Source organism: Rhinolophus sinicus, chromosome 2 (assembly GCF_057876585.1).
Source record: "Rhinolophus sinicus isolate RSI-liver-muscle chromosome 2, RSI-T2T, whole genome shotgun sequence".
Classification (NCBI taxonomy): Eukaryota; Metazoa; Chordata; class Mammalia; order Chiroptera; family Rhinolophidae; genus Rhinolophus; species Rhinolophus sinicus.
The window spans coordinates 163,247,006-163,263,288 of record NC_142502.1 but is presented as its reverse complement, the minus strand read 5'-3'; the positions used below and the strand labels follow the sequence as shown (position 1 = coordinate 163,263,288).

Sequence of the window (16,283 nt, the reverse complement as noted above, 5' to 3'; positions counted from 1 at the left end):
AATAGATCCAATGTGGGATCTATTTGGATGGTGGATCAAAAGTGGGATATATGAAAAAGAAAGTAACCAAGGGCGAGTGGATTTTTCTGCTGAACCATTGGGTGAATGTAGTTGTCATTTACTATGATAGGGAATCCAGTGGACAGAAATGAAATGTTTTGTCTTGAATGTATTGAGTTGAGATGCCTAGCAGATATCCAAGTAGGGATGTTGACTTCTCAGTCGAGTATATGGGTCTGGAACTCAAAGTTGTGGCCTGAGATAAAAATGTGAGCCTTACTGGCACATGTAGGATAATTAAACATCCATGAAAGTGGGTGGAATCAAATAAGGAGTGAGAGTAGAAAGAAGAGGAGATGGGGGTCTGAGGACTGAGCCCCGGGCACTCCTACATTTAAGATTAAGAAAAGAGACGTGCGGAGAGAAGAAAAGGAGAATGAGCGGCCCTTGACTTAGGAGCACAAGGAGAATGTGATGTCCTAGGAGCATCTGAACACGGACGTTTAGGAAAAGGAGGTGGCAGGCACACGAAATGGAAGGTCCTTGGACTGCTCCTGACTTCAAAACACCACCTGAGTACCTGGTGCCAACTCCCATCTACATTCCTTTCTGCACAATAGGTTCTACACCTAAGGGTTCACTTTGACATGCTCTGTTCTTTATTCTGTTCTTGTCAATTTCCTAGATTATCCGTACCCGGTGCCACATTATGCTTTTGTTATCAAAGAGCGGGATCCTTGCCCCATAATCATTCAAAGTCCATCCTTCTCTAGCACGATATTTCACAAAGAAATTTGCTAATAAACAAACACCATATTTATCAACTGGAAACAAATTGGTTTGCTGTATTCAGCTAAAACAAAAGATACAAGATACACAAAAAGAGTAAGATAATTGTTCAGTAGTTATTTGCTGGAACATTAAATTAACTGGACCTTTTTCATATTTATGGGAAAATAATTGATGGTTGTAATGATACCCCTAAATTAATATATGGTCCCCAATGCTTTCTGAGCTATTAAAGAAAAACTAATTACACTGAGTATCCTTTAGGGTTAAGCATACTACCTCATGTTCTAGTTCTTCCAGAATCAAAAATTAATATAGCTAAATTCTACTAACTAGAATAATTGAACAGAAAATGATATTTCGTAAGCACAGCTAATAGAAGAGTTTCCTGGGAATTGAATCAGCAGAAAGGAGAGGCAGGGGTCATTTTTGCTCTGGGCTGTACATTGCCGTGGACTGTCGATACCAATAAAGGGGCATAGACATGAGGCTTCACGCAGGGGAGTCCATGCAGGGAAGTGGAGTCAAGGTCGGGCCGAGTAATGCATGTTTTAAGGCAGGAATTGTCAGGAGAATCCATAGACAGTTGAAGAAAAGCAGAAGTTAGGGGGAGGCGAGGCATGAATGACGTGGGGAGTACATTGTGGTTCAGGACCAATTCACATGGGTCAGCCCTGGGGCCTCATGTCCTGGTGGGAAACTAATGACGTGAAAGAAATGACAGCATAAAGTGCTTCTGAGGTTCTGATGTCAGAAAGTAACTGTCATACCCTGTGTGTGCTTTACACTCTGCACCCCTGCCACTGTCCTCTGTGGGTCGGCAACCACCAGAGGGCAACTCAGGGAAAACGAAGAGGTCCTTAAGCAACTGGAACTTGCTTGAAACGTTGCAGATCTAGTGGATACCAGGCGCCTGGCACCAGGCATGAAAGGGGACAAGCTGAGGAAGAGTGGGTTCTCAACTTCTGTGGGAATACTGCTTTTTATTCATTTTTAAATCCATTCAGCCAACCATCATTTACTGCAGTTCTCCTAGCTTGTTCTGTAGAGAGGGGCAGAGGTGAATAAGTCAAAATCTGTGCCTTTTAGGAGTCTCAAGCTTGGTGTAGGGGAAGATAGAAAGATAGATGGACAAGCCAGAAAATGCAGAATAGAGGTATGGTCCGGGTACTGTGTTATGTAGTAAGGACTCAGGGCTGCCTCTGCATAGAGAGGGAGGAAATGAAGAGGAACAAGTAGGGCTTTCAAGAGAAGATGATGGTTAAACTAAGTCTTAGAAGACCATTAGAGGTTTTCTAGGGAAGGCATTGCTGAAAGAGGCAGTGATGTACGAAACCACATTAGCATGAGACATCAGGTTGCTTCCTAGGATGTACAAGATGTTTGATGTGTTTAGAATGCTTAATGCATATGGAAAAGTGGTGAGAAATAAGGCTTGTGAAATAGAGAGCTGTATAGGCCATCCCAGTACAAATTTGGGGTTTTGAGGAGTCAAAAAAAAAAAAAAAAATCAAAAGGATTTAGGCTGTCACTAATTTTATGTAATAAGTTAGGTAGCTGGAGCTTTGATTCTTAGATCCTTACCATGAATTCTGTGGTTTGAACACAAGACTTTAACTCTCAGAAAGATTTTGTCTACACACAATTTAGCCAGTAATTGTGTGTAGAAGCTACCAAAGCTACTTTCAGAGTTCAGACGTGAAATGTAACCGTTTTACTATCCCTAGATTAGTCGATCCAATCATTCCTTTAACAAAGTTTATTGATTACTTCCTATGGACAAAGGACTTTAATGTCTTTTCTAACCCTATAAATGAAAACCTCCAAAAAGTGGGGCACACACTTAGAGGCTGCCATCTCCAACATTAATTTCTGTCCTGATGCCATGACTGTATCAAGAAGAGCAAAACGTCTTATGGGAAATGTACATTTATTTTTCTCTCTCTCCAGGGAAGCTAACTGGGATAGAGGACATATGATATTCTCTTGATCTCTGAGCATCTAGGAATAGTGCTCACCCATTTCTGATTTTCTAGTATAATCACAATTCCATTTTGGCTTGCTCACTCCTTTACTTATAATACCAACCCTAATGCCTACTGCGTATTAAGCACACATTACATTTTTGAAAGGGGTGAGTGAACTAGTAAATTAATAAACAAAAATTATCAGACTATTTCCTCTGATATTTTGGCCTTTGAAAATATGGTTATGATTAATCGGTGGGTGCATTTTATCTATATGACAAACACGATATTGGCAATGACAGTGTCATGCATTATTTGAAACAGTCATTGTTTAAAAACATATAATATTCTTCTCTGAAAATAGAAACAAAGAGCTCATTAAACAAATATGTGAATTTCTTGGTCAACATGGTCTTTGTAAGCTTATTTTTAGTAGGCCTGACTACCATGGAGTCTGAAAACAACGCAAGGTTTCTGATCTCTTAAAAGACAGAAGACCTTATAATATAAACTTAGATTGAGAGCTAAGGTTTTGTAGATCCCTATTCTTAGAACCTGCTGAATACGTGCAAATAAATCAATTCAGTCTCCTCTGTTTAGGGTTGTTTATCTGTAAAGTGATCCACCTGTTCCTCTCCTCCAGCTCCTCCCTATTTCTTTGTTCCACATTATTAAAAAGAGGATGATTTCTTGCCACTTAAACAATATTTTAGAAATGATACTTCCACTTTTAAGGCACTACCCACATGCTAAAGACTCTTGACCTTTTGCCGAAAGAAGAAAAAGGGTCAGGTGGCATAGAAAGCTTTCCTTCCTCCAACTGAAGATGAACTTAACTGCATTTTCCTCTGCTCTTGTACACTTAAGCCACATGAGTAATTTGCCCTTGAGCTGAACTGCTGAATTTCAATAATGATGTGTGTGTGCGTGTGTGTATGTGCGTGTGTGTGTGTGTGTGTGTGTGTGTGTGTGTGTGTGTGTGAAGATTTGGTCAACATAGGAACTGACTGCAAAGACATTGATTAATAAAGTTGCAAGGGGCCCAGAAAATGCTTAGTAAATGTCCATTTCTGACTTAGAGTAGCTTGACATACAAGTTTCCAGACTAGTTATGACTCAGTACTTTTTAGAAGCTATTTGGACTGCAGCTTAGGGAAAGGCCAGAGATAATCACAATGTATTAAGAGCTTCTCAGAAAAAAATGCTGTATTAATACATGGCATTGTTATTATTCCAGTCTGCCTCCATCAGACACATATTTTGGCATCAAATTGTGAAAATCAATGATGCAGTTTCTGGAGCGTTTTATTCTCTCTCTTTATCCTATTCATTAATTTTCTTTGAGCAGTAATTTATTTGTTCTGCATGTTTATATTCAGCTATACCTTGGAGGGGAAGATAGAGTCACTCCCCCTTCCCTCCAGTTTTTATAATCACCACACATAGATACATTCTCTCTCTCTCTCTCTCTCTCTCTCTCTCTGTTTCACACACACACACACACACACACACAATTACCTTTTTTCTGAAAAATAAAACCAGCCACCTGCTTAAGGCAGTTGTGCTGGTCATAGTGAGGACAATTGCTATTTGGGCCATAATCAGCAGAATACAGGGCTGCACCAAGATTCTTCATGCTCTCTTTACATATTGTATTAAGTCAAATGTACTCACCATTTAAAAATCTATGATTTTGTTTGAGCTCAGGTAGCTCTTTTCATTGAAAAACTCTCCTATATATAGGAGTGTACTTCTCTCTCCTTTTTAAAAAATCAGTTTTTGTTGGGTTCCAAAGGATCTCAGAGATAGCTAGATTTCAAAATGATTTTCATACTTTGATAAATTTTCTGAAGGAAATTCACATCCATTTCACTGGATGTTGCATTTCATTATTGACCAACACATTTTAAACTTCAGGAAAACTTTCAAGCTTCATCAATTCAGACCACGAATTCAGAATGTGCAGACATTTAAATGTGTGGTTATTGTTGAATAAACATTTAAAATATAATTGACTGAATTTTTGGGGCCCCCTGTGGTGGGAAGTCAATTCTAAATTAATACTTTTTTTAAAAAAATTAATGTTCAAGAGATGTTAGAATTTATATTTTTGTATTTAATTTTAACTTATAAATTAAAAATTACCTTTTTGTCTAATTATTTTATATTTATAGCATATAGTCACAATGAATGCATTGTCTCATGAGAACCTTAACCCCAAATTCCTGATATAATATTTATCTTGTGATCATAACTTTTCTGAGGCTTAGGGAAATGAATGTTCTTTAAACTCCTAAAAATCTTTCTCTAGGACACATGGCTGGGTACCAATTTTTTTCTCAAGGTATTCTGATACAGAGATAATAGTGAAAAATACTTCATACATTCTACAGATGAGGAAACAGAAATTCCTTGGTTAGAAAGAGAAAATATTTCAGAGGCAAAAAGTCAGCATTTCATGTTCTTTTCTCTTAAAACACTGGCTCTATTTCTAATTGGGAAAATATCACTAAACTATTAACAGCAGATGAGTGTTTCCATTTCAGCTTTAATAACAAGGTGTTTTGATATCCCAACACTTCTGGATACATAGAAAACATTTTAAACATCATTAATGTTGGGAGAAAAATACAAGCCTATTTAACATCTCTTGCATCGTTTATCTCATCGTAGTGGTCCGTTTAGTAGCTGTGTAGCTTCTTACCCCACTCCCCACCCATGAGCCAGTAATTAATGTACCAGGGCAATTTCTCCCTGACGCCACAATCTGTTGATATAACTATGAACATTGACTAAGGGCCCATGATAAGGTTTCCACAGCAACTTCATTTTACTGAGGAATGGGAGATAAAAGGGACAAGGAAAGACCATAGGATAAAAACTGCATACTTTTATTGTTGTTGTTGTTGTTTCAAATTAGATTATAATGTTCTCTGGTACCAGTAAAGAAGACACATTTATTCTTAGGATTAAAACAAACAAACAAACAAACAAAATCATAAGACATTTAAGGAAGAAGTCAAATGTTGCCCTCTTCCCCAAATGAACTGTTTTTTGCCATCAAAGGTTAGGCTGCCCTAACCTTGCTTTATTGAAAGATGTTGAGTGGATTAGCTGAATCCTAACCAACAAGCCTTGTTGGAGTGAAAGGGTCTCAGAGACATAATTTTTTCAAGTTATGCTGGGTACACTGACCGCTCTAAAATCCACCTCTTTTCCCAGGACATATCTTGTCAGGAACGAATGAGCTCAGTAATATGCTAAAAATGAAGGCTATGATATTGTACAACATCTATGGCCAGCACCCACCACGTGATCTTACTTTTTGAAGAGATTTGTGAGTGTCTATAATTGCCTCAATGTTTAAACACAAATGCCTAAAAATATGAAAGATCATGACCACAACCTTTTAGTTATAGTGATATGCTTTTGTGTCGGAATGGGAGGAACGAGTGCCTTCTTTGTCCTTAGATACAGGTGTGTCAGAAAAACCAGGCATCATTCATAGAATCATTTTCTAAAAGGAAGCAAATGTGTGTGTATGTGTGTGTGTGTGTGTGTTTGTACACACGCACAGGCACTTTTGTATTTTAAAGAACATGAGTTACCATGGGGAGGAATGGATATGAAAAAGGGCAATTAATTTGTTCTGAGGCGTATAATATTGTATCTATTCAAGTTTTAAGCTTTGAATGTCACTTCACACACAAACAAATGTCATATTTATTTGTAAGCACCCTAGTGTTAGGGGGACAAAAATAGGCTTTGAAGTCAGTGATATCTGGGTTTAAATCCTTGTCACATGTTAGCTATATAATTTTATGCAAAATTATTTAATCTGCTTGAGTTTTAGCTTTCTTATTCATTTAAATAGGAATGCCATCTTTCTTTCAGGATTGTTAAAATGTGATGTGGTAACATTTGTAGAGCATCTAGCAGTCTGTCTAGAAAGAGAAACGGTCACTAGTTCTTAGATTCCTCTTCTTTCTCCATAGAAAACCATAGCTTGATTTGAGCTAATAAAATCTCATATTGCACAGAATTATAATCTTTACGACAGGGCTAATGGGTAGAAGGAGAAAGTAGAATAATTTCTTTATTCTTGGAAATATATCAGTGAAAAACTAATGGTTCTTCAGTCTTAACCCTTTCAGAGAAGTTGTTTTTGCATGCTGAAAAGTAGGATCCCAACTCTTCATGTCTCTATTCCTTTTTGTCTCTCTCAAAATTCAGACCATTCTTTGCTTTGGGCAAATCCTGCAAAAGGAGGCCAAGCTGTCTAATTTAAGGTTCCACCCAGTGCAGGGTCATTTATAGCTTCTGATTCAATGTACAACTGCAAGGGGAGACTCTGGGTTTTATAGGCACTAAAGCTTCTACAGTTGGGGGGCCTGCTTTAAGAAAACAAACCAAAAAAGATCTTACTTTTGTAAATTTTGCCAAAGGATATGACCATAGGGACATATTGCCAGGAATTCTCCCAGGGCCTGGGAAGGGAGCTGTACATATGAGGGGCCCTGTCACAGCTTCCTTAGCTTCTCAGTACATCCACTACAGAATACCACAGGACAATCCATCCTTATAAGTGTCAGTGTTTCACACCATGAGGGAAATAAGGAACGGAGAAATTAAGTAACTTGCCGTGGTCACACAGCTAATAAGTGGCAGACCTGGGATTTGAATCCAGGCAGCCTGTCTCCAGTGCCTTGTTCTGTTTACCATAACAACACAATGTCTCTTCTAGATACTTCCTGTTTTCTGAAAGTCATAGAGAAACAATGCTTCCCCTTATTTCTATTATAGGAGCCACAGCCACTCTTACTGTATGAAATAAAGTGGTGATGACAATAAATGAAAAGATACAATGATTAGCCAAATATTTTTCCATTATTAGTGACTATTAAGATAGTCTATTTATTTTCATATTATAAAATTTAAATTAAAAAATGCAATTTATTACTCAATATATATAATTAATGAAGACTGGGTGATTAAAAGTAAAAGAAGATACACCTCTGACAACCCTCCCACCCCACCCCCAAGCTTATAGTCTAATAAGCCAAAGTATGCATAGAGGGGGAGGCTGGGTGAGACAGCCATAAACTTATAAGCAGCATGAAGAAGTATATGGGAAGTTCACCATTCAGAGGGAGAGAAAGCATAGTCTTAACCTCCACGAGAATAGCTCTGCGTTAAACAAAAACAAAACAAAGCAAAACTGACAGTCTGCTAATCATCTAGTCCAATATTCTGTTAGTAACAGACCCCTCGGTTTGAAATGCTAAGAATAAGCAGTAAAGTGTGGCCACATGATGATGTTCTGTCTGATGAGAAGGAGAAAGGAGTGTGACATGACAACTTCCAGAAAAACTTGAAAGACAGCTGCCATACCCCCTTTGCTCCTTTCTCTTCCCCTTCCTCCTTTCTGCTAGCTTGAATGCAGACTAACCACTGGGATTTGAGCAGCCTTCATGGTCATGACAGCACCCTCGGTTGGCACAGAATCATCGTAGATAGGAGTTCCAGCGATCATAAAGCCTCTCTATCACCCCTGAACCACTTATATCCAGATTATGTTCATTAGAGAGACAGGCCACTATCTTACTTAAGAAATGTCTATTTTGGATTTTGTCATTGGCAGCTGAACTTAACCCCAACTGATACAAACCTTTACTGAGAATGCTAGCACCAACCATCATCCTGTTAAGAAGATTTCACTTTAGAACATGTATAACTGTAACTAACAGGATACGACTATACTGTTTTAAACAAATGCAGTATTATCGTGTGTTCAAATAAAATCAACCCTCACAAACTGTCACTTTGGGAGAAAATACATTATTCCTATCATGCTGCTATCAGTCAAATTAATGTTAAGAGTTTTCCTTTGAAACTGTTCAGATGATTTTCATTGACACCTTATTCTAAATTAGGTTCCTATAGTGCATGTTAATTATTTTTTGCTACTAAATATTTGATCCTCTTTTTTTTGTTGTTTGGGAAATAAATTCTTCACCACGTGAATTTGGCTAACTTTCTCTGCTCACTCTCCATCCTCTACCATGCTTTATTCCCCCCTGTATAGCTTAACTAACATTACCTCCTTCTTTCCTCTAGAATGGATGCTCCATGAGGTGGGACTATATTTTATTGGCTTGCTCAACCCCAGGACCTAGTGCAAAATTGTGCCTGGTAGATAGTAGGTGTTTAGTAATTATTATTCAGTCAATAAATATTAAGGCAGAGCTCATTCTGAAGCAGGGCCCGATTGGGACCCCCACAAAAGAGGCCTTACAATGTCCCTGGCCTCGCCTCTCCCTGCCCTATAGCTTAACACTTGATTAACCCCCCTCTCTGGGGTTTGAGCTTGGAATGACCCCTGTCTCAGTTCCTGAGCTTAGAATGATCCCTGTCTCAGTTTCCTGCCTTAGAAAATTACCCTGAAACTTATGATGAACACCCACATGCTTACTGATTATAATCTTTATGGCCTAGCATTCTTTCCAGGTTACTGTCATCACTGCTCCTAGGTTGGTGAGCACATTGGAGAGCCACATCACCAGAGGGGAGGCTCCCTGCAGACTACCAGAACCATCACATAGCCTCTGGAGAAATGCCCAGATTTTCCCTTAAATATCTCAAGCCGGTCTGACAATGTTAAGGCAGTTTTTAAAAGCGTTAACCTACTGCCTTCTCAGACCACTGGTGCTCTGATAATAAACACTTATTCTATGACCCAACTCCTGTGTTAGTCTATTGGCTGAGCGGCGTAGGCAGCAGCGCTGCCTCTGGTTTCAGTTTCCGGTGAACGCAAAAGGACAGCCTAGGGACTCCTCTGGTAAGTCTTACAAAAGTCACCAGGCTCAGTTTTGGCCTTTGGGCATTGGGTGGTTTTAGGGCCACATGTGGTGTTTGGTGTTCGCCCACTGGCCGATTGTCTGGTGGTCCACGGACCACGCATGTGGAATAAGATGACGTCATGTCCTAATTTGGTGCCTGGCCAGGTTTAGTTTTGGTGCTCATATCCAAATTTAGTTTATCTGGTTTTGTCTGTCCATTTCAGGGAATACTTGGATCTATCTGTGCGTGTAAGTGTGTGTTAAGTGCAGCTGTATGTGTACAAGCTCAAAAATAGGATCTAAGGTTTCAATCCCGGCCAAGAGCCCACTGGGCAAAGTACTACGCCATTGGCAACACTACGGCTATTAATCAAAAAGAAATTAATGTTCTATTGCAATATCGCTTGGCCAATGTGTATATTAGATTCTGGAGAGTGCTGTCTGCTCAATGATTCATTGAATCATACTATTTTGCAACTGGAATTGTTCTGTCAGCGGTCTGGAAAATGGGATGAAATACCTTATATACAGATGTTTAGAAATTTGCATAATTTGGAAAATAGCAAAGAGGATAACAAGCTGATGGTTCAGAGGCACACTGCCTCAGAGCCAGAACCAGCAGCTGTCCTAATCCCTGATTCTAGGCCAGGGGAATTGAAGGATGAGGAGGAACTCAACGTCCTGGTAGCTGGAAATTGATCCCCCACAGCCATGTGTCTGAAGTAGACAGTGTTAATGGAATGTTCTCCCCATCTGGTACCAGACATGGTACCCAATTCAGAGTAGGGCTAGGGAGCCAGGGGCCAGGGCAGGGCAATCTTATTTGCAGCAGATACTGTCGGGGTGGCCCTGGGGGACAGCCTGTTGGATATTATTAAGCACATACTCCCTTTTCCACTTCAGATTTAATGAATTGGAAAAATTTTAACCTCTCTTATCGAGATAATCCCCCAAAGATAACTTATCTGGTCTCCTCAGTGTTTGCCACCCATCGGCCCACCTGGGCAGATGTACAAGTCAACATGCTGCTGACGGCAGATGAGTGAAGGCTGGTGACAGGCAAGGCTTAAGAAGAAGCCGAGAGATTGCACCAGGAGGACCTTTATGGGACCCCAGCACTGGATGGGGCAATCCCTCTTGTTCAGCCAGACGGAGACCCTTACGATAGGAATAATCAGTCCAGATTAGAACATTACCGGTGATGTCTTATAGAGAGGTTACGGAAAGGAGTGCCAAAACAAAAGAGCTTCAATATGGTACAGTCGGTCCCACAAAACCAAATGAGGATCCCTCAGAGTTTTTAGAGAGTATTTACCAAGCTTACAGACAATATACTGATATTGATCCCCCAAATCTCTCATGATCAGTATGAGTTTTATCTCCCAGAGTACCCCGGACATCAGAATAAGCTTCAAAAGTTAGATGGAGTCAAGAGCACGCCACATGCACAGCTTAGCTTGTAGATACCACCTACAGCGTGTACAATAGCCGTGAATACCAAAAGGTGAAGGCCGCCACCATTTTTATGAATCAGATAAAGGGGTATGAGTGGCAGAGGGCGAATAGATGGTGACTGGGCCCCCCACTAGAGACAGACCAGTGCGCCTATTGCAAAATGAAAGGTTATTGGAGAAGGAAAACCCTAATCAACGCAAACCGAAGGGCCGGAAAGCACCCTGATGGCCGAAAGGATGGCCCGTTCTGAGGAAGAATGATGGGTCCCGGGTCTCCTCTGTTCCCCAAACAGAGGTGATTGGCAATCACCCACAAGGAGCCTTGGGGAACAGGAAAGTAGACTTTCTTCTTGATACTGGTGCTATATACTCTGTTCTGAGTGACAAAATTACTGGACTTTCGCGATAAACTCTTCAGGTTACTGGGATGACCTGCAAACCGGAATATCAGCATTTTCTGCAACCATTACAATGTGTAGTAGGAGATACACATTTGCAACATAAGTTTCTATATAAGCCCGATTGTCCAATACCTCTGCTGGGCGGGGATTTACTCTCAAAATTACAGGCTCAAATAACCTTTGCTCCTGAAGCGAACTAGCTCCACCTACAGGTTCCTATTGAAAACGCATACCGGCTCCAGATGCTCCTGGAAGGCGAGGACCTGACAGCGACACTGGAGAACAGGCTAGAAGATTCCGCTTTCTTGTTACTGGTCAGTCCCTCCGTTTGGGCAGATGGGAGCCCTGGCAGAGCCAAGAACAGTGAACCAATAAAAATAAAGCTGAAAGAAGGAGCACCGACTCCCTGGAAAAGGCAGTACCCCCTCAAAATGGAGGCCTTGAAAGGCATCCAACCTTTAATTTAGAAATTCAACGATTTAGGCCTTATTCCGCCCTGCCAATCACCATATAACACTCCCACTCTGACGGTTCGGAAACCTAAATATCAGGAATACTGGTCTGTCCAGGATTTGCGAGCAATTAATGAAATAACAGAAGCTATTCATCCGACTGTACTAATCTCATATACCTCGTTGACTGGCCTTCCTGGTACTTCCCAGTAATTCCCTGCGCTGGATTTGAAGGATGCCTTTTTCCGTACACCCCTGGATCCGCAGTAACAAGAGTTGTTTGCCTTTGAATGGCAAGATCCTGACTCACGAGTCAGGACGAAATCTTGTAGGATTGTGTTGCTACAAGGCTTTAAGAACTCTCCTACCCTCTTCTGGAAGCTGCGGCCCAGGACTTTCAGGCCTTGCAGCTGGAAAGAGGAGTGCTTCTGCAGTATGTGGATGATTTGTTAGTCACTGGCGACTCTGAACAAGATTGCCTAAACAATACAGTAGAGACTTTAAATCACCTGGCAGAATGTGGGTGCAAGGTTTCTTGAGAAAAAGCCCAGATCTGTAAAAATGAGGTCACCTTTCTAGGGTTTCTTCTCGAGCCCGGAAAGAGAAGCCTCCTCAAAGACTGGAAGGATCTAATACGAGGTCTGGAAACTCCTACAACTAGGAGACAGTTACAGGGATTTTTAGGAATGGCTGGATTTTGCAGGATTTGGATTCCTAATTTCAGCCTCATCACCAAGCCCTTATATGAGGCGCTAAAAGCAGAGGAAAGATTGCCCCTTGATTGGACTCCTGAATGTCAAATCACCTTCCAGAACTTAAAGGGGCTCTTAAGCGCTGCTCCGGCTCTTGGGCTGCTCAATGTGTCTAAGCCATTCTGCTTATACGTTCATGAGAAACAAGGCTTTTCCTTGGGGATGTTAACCCAGGTGATTGGGACTACTCAGCAGCCAGTAGCTTCCCTCTCTAAGAGCTTGGATAATGCCGTGCAGGGATGGCCAGCTGCCTGTGGGCCATAGCTGCCACCTGTGAACTGGTACAAGAGACAGAACAGTTTTCTCTTGGACAGCACATGACTGTACTAGTGCCACACCAGGTATTAACACTACTGCAACAAAAGGGCGGATTATGGTTGACAGCTGGGTGACAAATATCAAGCCATCCTGTTAGGTAATCCAAACCTCCAACTCCAAACAGTCTCTGTCCTAAATCCAACAACACTGCTATTCCTCCACCATGAACCGTTAGTACGTGACTGTATAGAAACTGTGGAAATTATTCCAGCTGGCTAGATCTACAGGACCAACCCATCCAGGACCCAGATTGGACTCTTTTTGTAGACGGAAGCAGCTTGGTCGACAACGGGAGACAAAAGCGGGATATGCAATGATTACTCTGGACCAAACAATAGAGGCCCAACCTTTATCAGCAGGTATGTCCACCCAGAAGGCTGAACTCATTGCACTAATCTGTGCACTTGAACTAGCCAAGGGAAAACGAGTCAATGTTTATATTGACTCTAAATATGCTTTCCTGGTATTACATACACATGGGGCTATTTGGAAAGAACGTGGCCCCCTTACTGCTGGGAAGAAAGAAATAAAACATGCCTCAGACATTTTACAGCTACTTGAGGCTGTCCAAGAACCCACCCACCCAAGTGGCCATAATGCATTGCCCGGGGCGTCAGAAAGGTGGAGATCAATTGGCAACAGGAAACAGACAGGCCGACTCTGCAGCCAAGGAGGGAGCCCACCTACATATAGTTATGGCCCTGGCTCCCATAATAGATCTCCAGACGCATCAGCCTCCCAGAGGGGCTACACACAGAATAGTTCCACAGGGAATGGAAGGTCAACTCAGAAGGGCAAGTCTTCATCCTCTCCTCACTTCTGCCATTGATTCTCCAAGAAACACATCAGGCCATGCGCTTTGGGAGAGATGCTTTACTTGATTATGTGTCTCCCTGGGTCACTAGAATTCACTTCAAAAATAGCTCAAGATATTATCAATAAGTGCTCAATTTGCCAGATAAATAATCCAAAGATGTATCCAGACTCTAGAGGCCAAGGTCGTCAATAAAAAGGCCAGCTGCCCTTTGCTGGCTAGCAGATTGACTTCACTCAAATGCCCAGGGCACAGGGCAATTACCAGTTCCTGCTTGCCTGCACAGATACTTCCTCAGGGTAGTTAGAAGCATTTCCCACTTGAATAGAAAAGGCACTGAGGTAGTCAAGGCACTACTCCGGGAGGTCATTCTCAGGTACAGACTCCCCCAAAGCCTGCAAAATGATAGTAGACCATTATTTATCTCAGCCGTCACTCAAAATGTGAGTGAGCACCTTAATATTACTTGGATACTTCACATGCCTTGGAGGCCCCAATCCTCAGGCAAAATAGAAACAAATAAATCATACCCTTAAAAAAGACATAGCAAAACTCTGCCAGGAAACTCAACTACCATGGACTCAAGCACTACCACTTGCCCTGCTGAGAGTCTGGGTGGGTACCCAAAGCAAGCTTATATTAAGCCCATTTGAAATTGTTTATGGGAGACCATTCCAAGCCCCTAAGGGACATAGCTCCATCTGTGTTTAACCATGATTTACATGTTAGAAATTATCTTAGAGAACTTAACCCAGGTAGTGGAGACTATACATAAGTTTGCATTCAGCAGAGAGCTGACCCTACCATCCTTTCAAGACTGGAGACAAAGTACTACTTAAAACCTGGAAACACCAAGGACCTGCTGACCAGCTAAATGAACAATGCACCAGACCTTGGACTGAACTCAGCCGTCAAACTTGAGGGAATTCAGCCCTGGATTCACCACACCAGAATAAAGAGGACAGAACCAGAAGATAGAAGAGAAGATACTATATCATGGAGATCCACGCCATTAGGGGACCTCAAATACTTGTTCTCACAGCAGTCCTCCTAGGATGTTCCTCAAAGAGACTAATACCATCTGAAAGGGATGACAATGTCTGGATTTATCTGGCTAAACATGTACTTAAAATCTCTGATTTTTGCCTTTCAGGAGGGACGTACATAGAACACACCTTCCCCTCCTGCTTAATAGGAGTTTGTACCCCACTAGAGACTATCAGGAATCACACGATGTTCCAATACATTGACAACCTTATGTCATATTCTAACAAAGCTATGTTTTCCCTCAAGGCCTCGGCGGTGACCCCAGCAGAGGATGGTGTTGTGTTTACTGGTTGTACCTACTCTTGTTTTGTTGTTACAGCGGACGCAGACCTGAAATGCAGTTCTAACATCTCAGTGAGTTATGTCAAGGGACATGTTAAGTTACCCGCTGGGTGGTTCCTCATCTGTGGATGAACTGTCTATTCTTATGTGCCAGCCAATAGTGCAGGAGGGCCTTGCTCCCTTGGAAGACTTACTGTTTTTCTGCCACGGAGACCCCACCAACCAGACAATCACAGAGAAACTCTGACTGCAATAGTGAGGTAACCTTGTTTAGTCCAGCCCAATACACAGCCTTATCTCTCTTTGTGATGCCAGCCATGACTATTGCCCTGAATATAGAAATCAGCAGGATGGCCTGCTCTATGGTAAAGGCCCTGAATGTCACCTCTCAGGCCATCCATGCTCTTGGGGAAGAACTAGGACAGGTCAGAGAGGCCGTCCTTAAAAATCGGGTCGCTATGGATTATTTGTTGCTAAAATATAACCATGGATGTGAGGAATTAGGACTTTGCACTTTAACCTTACTGATAGTTCCCCCTAATTGAGGGGAAGGTTAAACAAATGCATGATCTCATATCTAATATTAAACAGAGAGAAGGGTTCTTTGGTCTTGATCTCTCCTGACTCATCTCCTGGCTCCCCAACCTTGCCAGTTTAAGGGAAGCATTTCTCATTTTCCTGTTGTTTGTAATTGTAGGGCTCATGTTTTGCTGCGTATTCAGTGTGTCCCGCTTACAGGTCCGCTTACAGCTGTCGAAGGCCCTACGGACACCGGGAGCTTGAGCCTTTCTTCAATGTCACAGAGACAAATTTCATCTCCAGCTAGGCCCATAGACATGGACTTTACCTTTGACAGTGGGGAATTGAAACAGGGCCCAGTTGGAACTCAAAAGAGGCCTTGCAATGTCCCTGGCCTTGCCTCTCCCTGCCCTATAACTTAATAGATCAACCCCCTCCCTGCAGTTTGAGCTTGGAATGCCCCGTCCCAGTTTCCTGCCGTAGAAAATTACCCTGAAACTTATGATGAACACCCCCATGCTTACTGATCACAATCTCTATGGCCTACCATGCTTTCCAGGTTACTGTCATCACTGCTCCTAGGTTGATGAGCACATTGGAGAGCCACATCACCAGAGGGGAGGCTCCCTGCAGACCCCTGGAACATCAT

The 16,283-nt window shown here is 41.8% G+C and overlaps 1 protein-coding gene across 4 annotated transcripts in view; it reads right to left on the bottom strand.

The window, feature by feature from the left end:
* The window catches only part of SLC8A1 (solute carrier family 8 member A1), a 376,061-nt gene that overhangs the window by 335,203 nt on the left and 24,575 nt on the right, over nt 1-16,283 (bottom strand). For 2 of the 4 annotated variants that reach the window (XM_074331920.2, XM_074331919.2), the window contains exon 2: nt 11,684-11,795. The exons of the other annotated variants lie outside the window; for them this stretch is intronic. The gene's annotated coding sequence lies outside the window, so the exon portion shown is untranslated. The remainder of the gene's footprint in view (nt 1-11,683; nt 11,796-16,283) is intronic. 4 annotated transcript variants of the gene reach the window in all.